This window comes from Rutidosis leptorrhynchoides, chromosome 4 (genome assembly GCF_046630445.1).
Source record: "Rutidosis leptorrhynchoides isolate AG116_Rl617_1_P2 chromosome 4, CSIRO_AGI_Rlap_v1, whole genome shotgun sequence".
NCBI lineage: Eukaryota > Viridiplantae > Streptophyta > Magnoliopsida > Asterales > Asteraceae > Rutidosis > Rutidosis leptorrhynchoides.
Window position 1 is genome coordinate 463,782,062 of NC_092336.1, and position 9,277 is coordinate 463,791,338.

The window sequence follows — 9,277 nt, forward strand, 5'->3', positions numbered from 1 at the left end:
TTACGGGGCAAACTTGAAAGTCTAGTCTAAATACAAGTACTAACTATTAAACTGTGTTATGTTGGGCTATGACCAGCAAGTCCCTAACCGACAAGTATAAACGATAACTTGTTATGGGGCAAACTTGAAAGTCTAGTCTAAATATCAGTACCAACTGTTAAAACTATGCTATACCCGGCTATGTCCGACTAAGTCCCTACAGTGATATTTTTAATTGCTGCGGAATTCTTAATTATTGGGGATAGGCCTATCGGGAGTAACGTCCCTGATACATTTGACTAAGTCTTTGTATTACTTGATAACGAAATTAAACGACAAGGACAGAACAACTTGTCACGGGGCAAACAACGTTTAGTCTAAATATCATGCACTGACATAACTTTTTGATCCTGCGAAAGATCAACTTGAATGGATTTGAGTGATCTACTTATGAAAACAAATCTTGTGGTCTAACACTATTACTAAAATCATTATTTATGACAAACCTATGAACTCACTCAACCTCGTGTTGACCTTTTTAAGCATGTTTATTCTCAGGTACTTAAGTATTGCTTCCGCTGTCTATCTGCTGCTTTGATGATGATTGCTTGCTATGCTTGGAGTCTTCATTACATATCATATCAATTAAACACATTTAATGTTATAAATACAATGTAATCTATTTATCTTCCACTGCAAAACTCAATAAAACGTCTAATATAGAGTCGTTCTCGTTTGTACAACTGTGATTTGATATAATTAGTCACAAATACCCCAGGCCTTATTTGGGGGTGTGACAGATTGGTATCAGAGCAGGTTGTTGTAGAGAACCAGGATTGCATTTTATGTGTGCCTTATACAATTAGGTACCTTAGCAATGTAGGACTACAACTATCCTTGACCATAGTGCCTTTACTTGTTGCCTTTAACTGTTAAATGCTACACTATACTTTAGAAACTTTACTTATTTTAGAATGCCGAACCAATCTAAGAACTCTGCTCATTCTCCTATGTACTATCCAATTCTGCCACCATAATTAAATGCGACACCATGATTTCGGAAATTCTCGACATTCCTTTGTCATCTATCATGGTTTTGTGTATTACATATGTATTACATGAAATGTTATCCATGATTCTTGAAATCCCTACTATTCATATTCATTACTTTCAAAATCTTTGCTTTCTCGTTATTTTTTATCATTGAATTTTCTTGACGGATGGCGTCTACGAAACTCTAGAATGGAAGGGTTTGGATTACCGATTTAAAGGATCCTATAGCTCAAGCCCCTAGACCTGAATAGGCCATTATGAATTAAAAGTCTTTAGTCGAAAGTTTATCTGATTACATACTTATCATTTTTATCTCGACATGTCATACTGCAATTATTGCATAAATGGAGTATTGAGACATCATATCTAATCATATCTTATCCTATCTATCTCCATAAACTTTGTCAAACACTTTCCCTAAATTTCCTCCGTAAATTACGGAAATCTTTTTGCTATATATACGTATTCAAGGAGACGAATATATCATTCAGTATCCAACACCCATTTCGTATCAAACCCTATTCCAAACACATAATATGGATTCCTCGAACTCCTCGAGCTCCAACGGCAGCGTAACCGGAACAAACGAACCAATCAGCCATCATTTATTCTGGATGAATTGGGGATGGTTTCGTAGCCGACTCAATCAATGGAGGCAAGAAGAAGGTGATCCCTTCCACCAACCGAATTCACCTCTTGGCGAAGAACCTGAAGCACTTACCGGCAAACCAGTCCGAAACACCATTTTATCTCTTCTTTCCAGGGTATCCCATCACGAATATATAATATCGAAGATTCTAAATCTTATTCACCCCCTTATTCCAACCGCCAATCATCCCGGAATAGTAGAAGAAGTCAACGAGCTTCGTGCTCGAGTGGTGGCACTGGAGAATACGGTGCGATATCTAAAAGCATCAGCTGCACCAGCAGCATAACCAGTACCATCAGCATCACAACCAACAACATCAGCTTCATCAACAACAACATCAGCATCCCACGCCTCAACATCACACTCAGTACCTCAAACATCAACATTATACGCCCATAGACACCAAGGAATATTTGTAATAATGAGCTAAGATGTATTGACTCATTCTTCGTGAAGAATTATATATATATACCTTATATATATATATATATGATTTGGAACAATAATAAATCTTGTCGTACTAAGCAATTACGTGTGAATCTCAACTAGTATGTACTACTTGGTTAATTCATATCACTAATATGCTATGATGTACACCCTTCGTTAATGGCTTAACAAATTTTAATCACTGCTTCAACACAATAAACTCCATTTCATAATAAATCAAGTGTAACGATGAATATATTGATTCATAACTTCATTAGCGAAATATTTCGCGACAATTATAAAATCTCTAAGGTTTTGGAGATTATTTACTCTCGTTCCAAACCGCAAATCAGATGAGTTTAATATATATTAACTCATTAAATCCATGATTATATCTAAAGAATACATATATGAACGTATATCTTCATAAAGATTGTAAATTCTATTGTACAAACTGTTAATTGTGAAAATATTTTAACGGGTAGGTAATACTCGAGAAATATTTACATCTCACATTAATACACTGTACATTCTTGAATTTCGATTCATAAATCATTAATTATACGCACTACCTTCACAATGATACACAATCATCTTCATATAAAATCAATTACACATTCTGAAATTAACATATTGGAATTCAAGTAAAGCTTTAGCAGGTGTTATCTTCCTAAAGATTACTACATTCATGAATTATATTCATTCGTATTCTGCAATGAATTATCACATCAAACCACCAAAATTATCATTCATCATTTTTAAAATCAATAACGCCTATTCGTTAACCATTAGATCCGTTGATGAATTACAATCAGCGTTTAATCATCTAAAAATAAAATTTCTTGAAACCATCTCGGATTGATAACCAATGATTCAGATATGGTAGAATTAAATGCAGAGGAAACAGAAGAATTTTTCTCGTCATTGGATCTTAGAAATTCTAAGATATCACCGTATCTTTCGTTATAAATATCCTCAATATTTCTGAAGATATCTTTATAACGATTCTTGTCTGTAATTAATTATCTCTTTACGATAACTTTATCACATCATAAAGGAAACTGTTTTAGTTTCTATATTCAAGTTTAAATTATAAATGTTTTGAAGAAGTGTTGTGAATTGAAGCATGAGTTAGTATAATATAATGACGTCAGGCCAATGTGATTATATTACAGTAAGTCATGCTAAATTTTTAATGGAAGATGATGATTCATAGACTTTATAATCATCATTTGCCATGTTACATGACTCTTACATTGTATTTAACCTCTAAACATATCAAGAAAATATTTTTCTTGATGATTCGGTCTTTTTCAGATATTCTGGTAATTTGACAAATCAAATCGTGCTATTACCTTTCCTTCTGCTTTGAATATTATGATCATTCGAAACTTCATACCTATAAATTCTGGACCATTACTCGCTTTACTTAGAGTCGAGAGGAGAATAAAAAGGAAAAGAGCTCCGACATATAAGGGAAAATATAAATCCCGATAACAACACTGAAATTACAAACCGTGTATATCAATGCGTATAGCAATATAAAGACACGGGAGAACTAAAAACACAATAAATCCTAGAGCATAGTAGAAGTAAACAGACTCCTCTGGTGGGAGTTGGAAAAGAAGGAAGATTGTGGCGATAACCAATATAAGGTCAAGAACAAGAACTGGATTGAGCATATTAACAAATCTTTTGGAAATATGAATTGAGGAAAGAAAGTATAGAAGTGGTGAAGATAATGAAACGGAAGAAGCTAATTTATAGCAAAATTCCAGACACAGCAATCGAGGAAATTCACCGCATTTAATTAAAGAAAATCCTAATTTCCGTAATTACTGGAGAATCAAATCTTATAAGGATTATGAAGATTTCTTTAAATCCCTTGAACTCCGGAAATCAACTTTAACCATATCAAAAGTTAAGGCAAATATTTAATTTCCTCATTTCAATCTATTACGATAACTTCGTTTATACTGTTCCTATAATCGAATCATTTTATCCACATTATTCAAAGGTGATAAAACTCTATTTTTCAACTCATATTCATCATTACAATATCCATGTTGTAAACAATGACGATCTCTATCAAATTTCATAACCGTGATTTTCACGATCTCCTCTCTATTTTGACTACCCTAATATTATGGCATAAACGCTCAAGGTTTAAATAAGCTCACTATTATTCATCACACATTTCATGTATATTGAAATGCTTGTATAACGTCATCATCTCTTTCTGAGGAAAACCTAATCAATGACACTCTTGTTAAATCCTTCAGATAACCTCCACATTAATAATAAAATGCACTTCGTAGAATTTATGGATAGTAAGATTTAAACGCTAGAAACAAAACAATATCCTATTAGTTGGAATTCACGAAAGGCCCCGAGCATACCTGGGAACGTGAAGACCAAATAAAACAAAAATATCTTCACCTGTTTACAAACAACGCCGACTGATGGCAACAAATAAATTTCGGGACGAAATTTCTCTTAACAGGGGGATACTGTGACAACCCGTAAATTTTCGGCAAAATTTAAACAAAAATCTTTATATGATTTCATTTAACCTCGACTAATTCCAACGATTCACGAACAATTATTTGTAAATAATTATGCATTAATTTGATATATTAATATTATTATTATTAATATCCTTTTTAAATAAGATATCAATAATTAATATCTTTATTATCAGTATTGTTATTATGAATAAAAAAAATATTGACAAATATTCTTGGAAAAGTAGTAAATCAATTTGTTTATTTTAAAAAAAATATATATATAAAAAATCCTTAAAATAAATGATTTTTTTTAATAAAATAAATAAATAAATAAATAAATTACTTTTTAATTAAAAATTATAATGGAAAACTACTTTTATTATTTTATTTTGTGCATTATCCCATGACCTAACATTTAATACTTTTAAATTTTAAAATCCCATTAAAAATTAAAATATTTCTTTTCCTTTTAATTATTTTATTCTTTTTACCTAATTTTTTCACGTACAAATATCCCTCATTTCTCATTCAAACTCACACCAAAATTTCTCTCATTTCTCTTTGAAGAATTACTACTAGTAAGTATTATTTTCTTACTTTTTACTTTTTACTTTTTAATTTTTACTATTTACTTCGGTTTATTATTTTTTTACCGAAACATGTAAATAATGTTATAAATTATATGCAATTAAAATTAAAATAAATAACATGTTATAATTAGTAATATATGTTACTAAAAATTATAAAAGTATTTTTATGAATTAATATATAGGAGTTATAATTAAAATCGAATTAATGAATATATATGTATATACGCACCTAACGTGAAAGTTATAATTAAAGATAGCGTACAAAGACTACAAACATCACCGCTACTTGTGGCCTAGGGTGATCCTTATTACCATTATGGAACGCTTGTGGATCTCGAATGCCAAGACTTAGATTATGGTCAAGAGATCCTGGGCCGCTCGGTAACAATAGATCATTCGAGTGACTTGCATGTTAGTGATGAAGTTTGGGCGAGATTGTACAACATCTTTGTTTAGAATTATAACCCGAACATTCTTAAACTAGAAGCTTACTATAAGTGGAAGTTTTTCATAAACAGTAGGTTTCCAAAAATAGAAACTTTTGAGAAATAGGAACTTTTCTCGAAAACCGTCACTGTCAATATAGTTGCTATATTAATAAAACATACTTTATGTCAAGTTAGACATTAACTAATCAAACGTTATACCTCAAGGTTGATATCCAGATCACTTACTTGCTTTACTTTCCTTCTTGCGTGGAATACTTCAACTGCTATTTAATGTGAGTTTCATATGATCCCTTTTACTCTTTACATTTTTGGGCTGAGAATACATGCGCAACTTTTATAACTGTTTTACACATATCAACTATTAAACTGTGATATGTTGGGCTATGACCAGCAAGTCCCCAACCGACAAGTATAAACGATAACTTGTTACGGGGCAAACTTGAAAGTCTAGTCTAAATACAAGTACCAACTATTAAACTGTGTTATGTTGGGCTATGACCAGCAAGTCCCCAACCGAAAAGTATAAACGATAACTTGTTACGGGGTAAACTTGAAAGTCTAGTCTAAATATCAGTACCAACTGTTAAAACTATGCTATACCCGGCTATGTCCGACTAAGTCCCTACAGTGATATTTTTAATTGCTGCGGCATTCTTAATTATTGGGGATAGGCCTATCGGGAGTAACGTCCCATATACATTTGACTAGGTCTTTGTATTACTTGATAATGAAATTAAACGACAAGGACAGAACAACTTGTCATGGGGAAAACAACGTTTAGTCTAAATATCACGCACTGGCATAACTTTTTGATCCTGCGGGAGATCAACTTGACTGGATCTGAGTGATCTACTTATGAAAACAAATCTTGTGGTCTAACACTATTACTGAAATCATTATTTATGACAAATCTATGAACTCACTCAACTTCGTGTTGACCTTTTTAAGCATGTTTATTCTCAGGTACTTAAGTATTGCTTCCGCTGTATATCTGCTTCTTTGATGATGATTGCTTGCTATACTTAGAGTCTTCATTACATATCATATCAATTAAAGACATTTAATGTTCTAAATACAGTGTAATCTATTTATCTTCCACTGCAAAACTCAATAAAATGTCTCATATAGAGTCGTTCTAATTTGTACAACTGTGATTTGATATAATTAGTCACAAATACCCCAGGCCCTATTTGGGGGTGTGACAAGCTGTTTCATGACAGTCAAGACTACAGAAGTGTGTTGCATTATCCACAACTGAAGCAGAGTATATTGCTGCCGCAGAAGCTGGAAAAGAAATGTTGTGGTTAAAGCTTTATCTCCAAGAATTTGGAATCAAGCAAAAGGAGTACAGGGTACATTGTGACAGTCAGAGTGCTCTAGATTTGAGCAAGAACTCCATGTACCATTCCCGTACAAAACATATTGATATTCGCTATCATTGGATACGCAAGGTAATTGATCGACAACTGTTGAGACTAGTCAAGATCCATACAAAGGAGAATCTTGCGGATATGTTAACAAAGGTGGTGACTCGAGAGAAGTTGGAGTTATGCAGAGACATAACTGGAATGTTCGTTGATTCAGCTGGAGGGGGAGAATTGATGGTTTCCAGTGGTTTCCAGCCGTCATCTAGACGGCTATGTTCCAGCCGTCATCTAGATGTTCAAAGCTACCGACGTTAACAACGCGTATAGAAGTGGCAAACTTGAACACGATGAAGGCCGCCAACTTCCGCCAACCTTCCTCGTTCACACCATTCACCGGCATAGAATTTTTGCTATAAATAGAGATGCAAACTTTCATTGTAAATCATCCCAAAATCACTCAGAGAAGTGTAATCACAACCTAGAGAGTGTGTGTGAGTTTGAGAGTTTTTTTAAGAGTTTTGTAATACTCTGTAAATCTATTCTTGTAAGTAATAGAGTTATTTTCTCTCAAATTTGTATCTCTCAACGTCCAAACGATCCTCTCTTCCTAACACAAATTTTACCTATAATCCAATTCATTCTGTCATTTCATCGAACACTAATAAGATGCCTATACTTCCTTTACCCAAAACATTATTAAGGTTTTGATACATAATCATTCACAATCCAGCCCTGCAAAATTACAACAAATTGAATGAATACTTGTATAGCAATATCAAAATTAAAAAGAAAGTAGGAAATGATAATTAAATGTTAAACATATAAACTTGAAAAAATTGAATTAACGAAGTTGAATTTACTTACAGAAAAAAACACACTACTCACAATTACATAAATATGATAAACTAATGTAAATGGGTCAAAACAGTACATGGATCAAATAAGAAAATTAAAAGCCATAAAAAACACAAAAAAATATGTCATTTAAATATGATAAACTAATGTAAATGGATCAAAACAGAACATGGATCAAATAAGAAAATTAAAAGCCATAAAAAACACAAAAAAATATGTCATTTTAATACATTTTCAAATCCAACGTATAAAGAAAAACTAAATATGTATATAGATAAGTAAACTCAACCTGTTAATGCTATCTATTATGAACATATTCTTTTCTATCCATATAGTACAACACATTATTCCCAATGTAAGGTTGAAGAAACACAACCAAGCTTAACCACAACACCTTAACTTGAAGATTACACACCATTTGCTTCAATAAATGTGTGATGTACAGATACAAAGTATATATACATCAGATATGCTACTTCAAAAAGAAACTTATATAGGCAAATCTATCTACAAATGTTATCAGAAATATAACAATCAATTAAAAACAGTAAATACCATACAAAGACCAGATTTTTGAGAAAAAACATCACACACATATCAAGCTTAATTACATGAAGCAAGTAATCTGCATATATTTTTCTTAATTTATCGAATTATACATAAAAATGGAGATAAATACATCGATTCGTCATGATTCAATGCATTTAACCAATTAATCAAACAACTAAAAAGGAAGAAGTAATGAAATTGATTACATTCTTATCAGTTTTGTAACCAAAACATTACCTAAATGATTCGATTAAAAAATTAATTTAATCAAAGTATTATATACAATAAAATCGATTGAGATATGAGAGTAACTCGAACGATGATTGCGATCTGAACAATTTGAAATCAGCGACTGTGAATTCAAGAACAACTTAAAATTACGGTAAAAATATATGAATACATACCTTTCCTTCTTGAAGAAGATTAAATCACGAGTAAATCAAGGCGAACTCAAGAAATCGAACTTTTTTCCAATAAAAATTGCACCGATGTTTTTGATTCTGAGAGAACCTAATATAAATTAGTATAATCGGATATGTAATCGGAATCGAACAGGCGTACACGGAATAATCAGATGGATTTTCAATCGGAATCGAACAGGCGTACATGAAACTGATTTAGGATTTTCGTATCCCTAATAAGTTAGGGGTGGAGGTCGCTGATTATCATTATGAACATGATCGACATGCATAATCTGAGCTTTCTGAATTTTGAAGTCTGAAACTCTAAAAAGATGGCTGTAGAACCCTAAAACTAATTTGGTCTGAGTATTCTTTCACCCTTCCCCAATCAAGATGGCCACGTGTAGTGGGGATTAAGGAGTAGTAAGTATGATTAATTTCCTGATTAACAC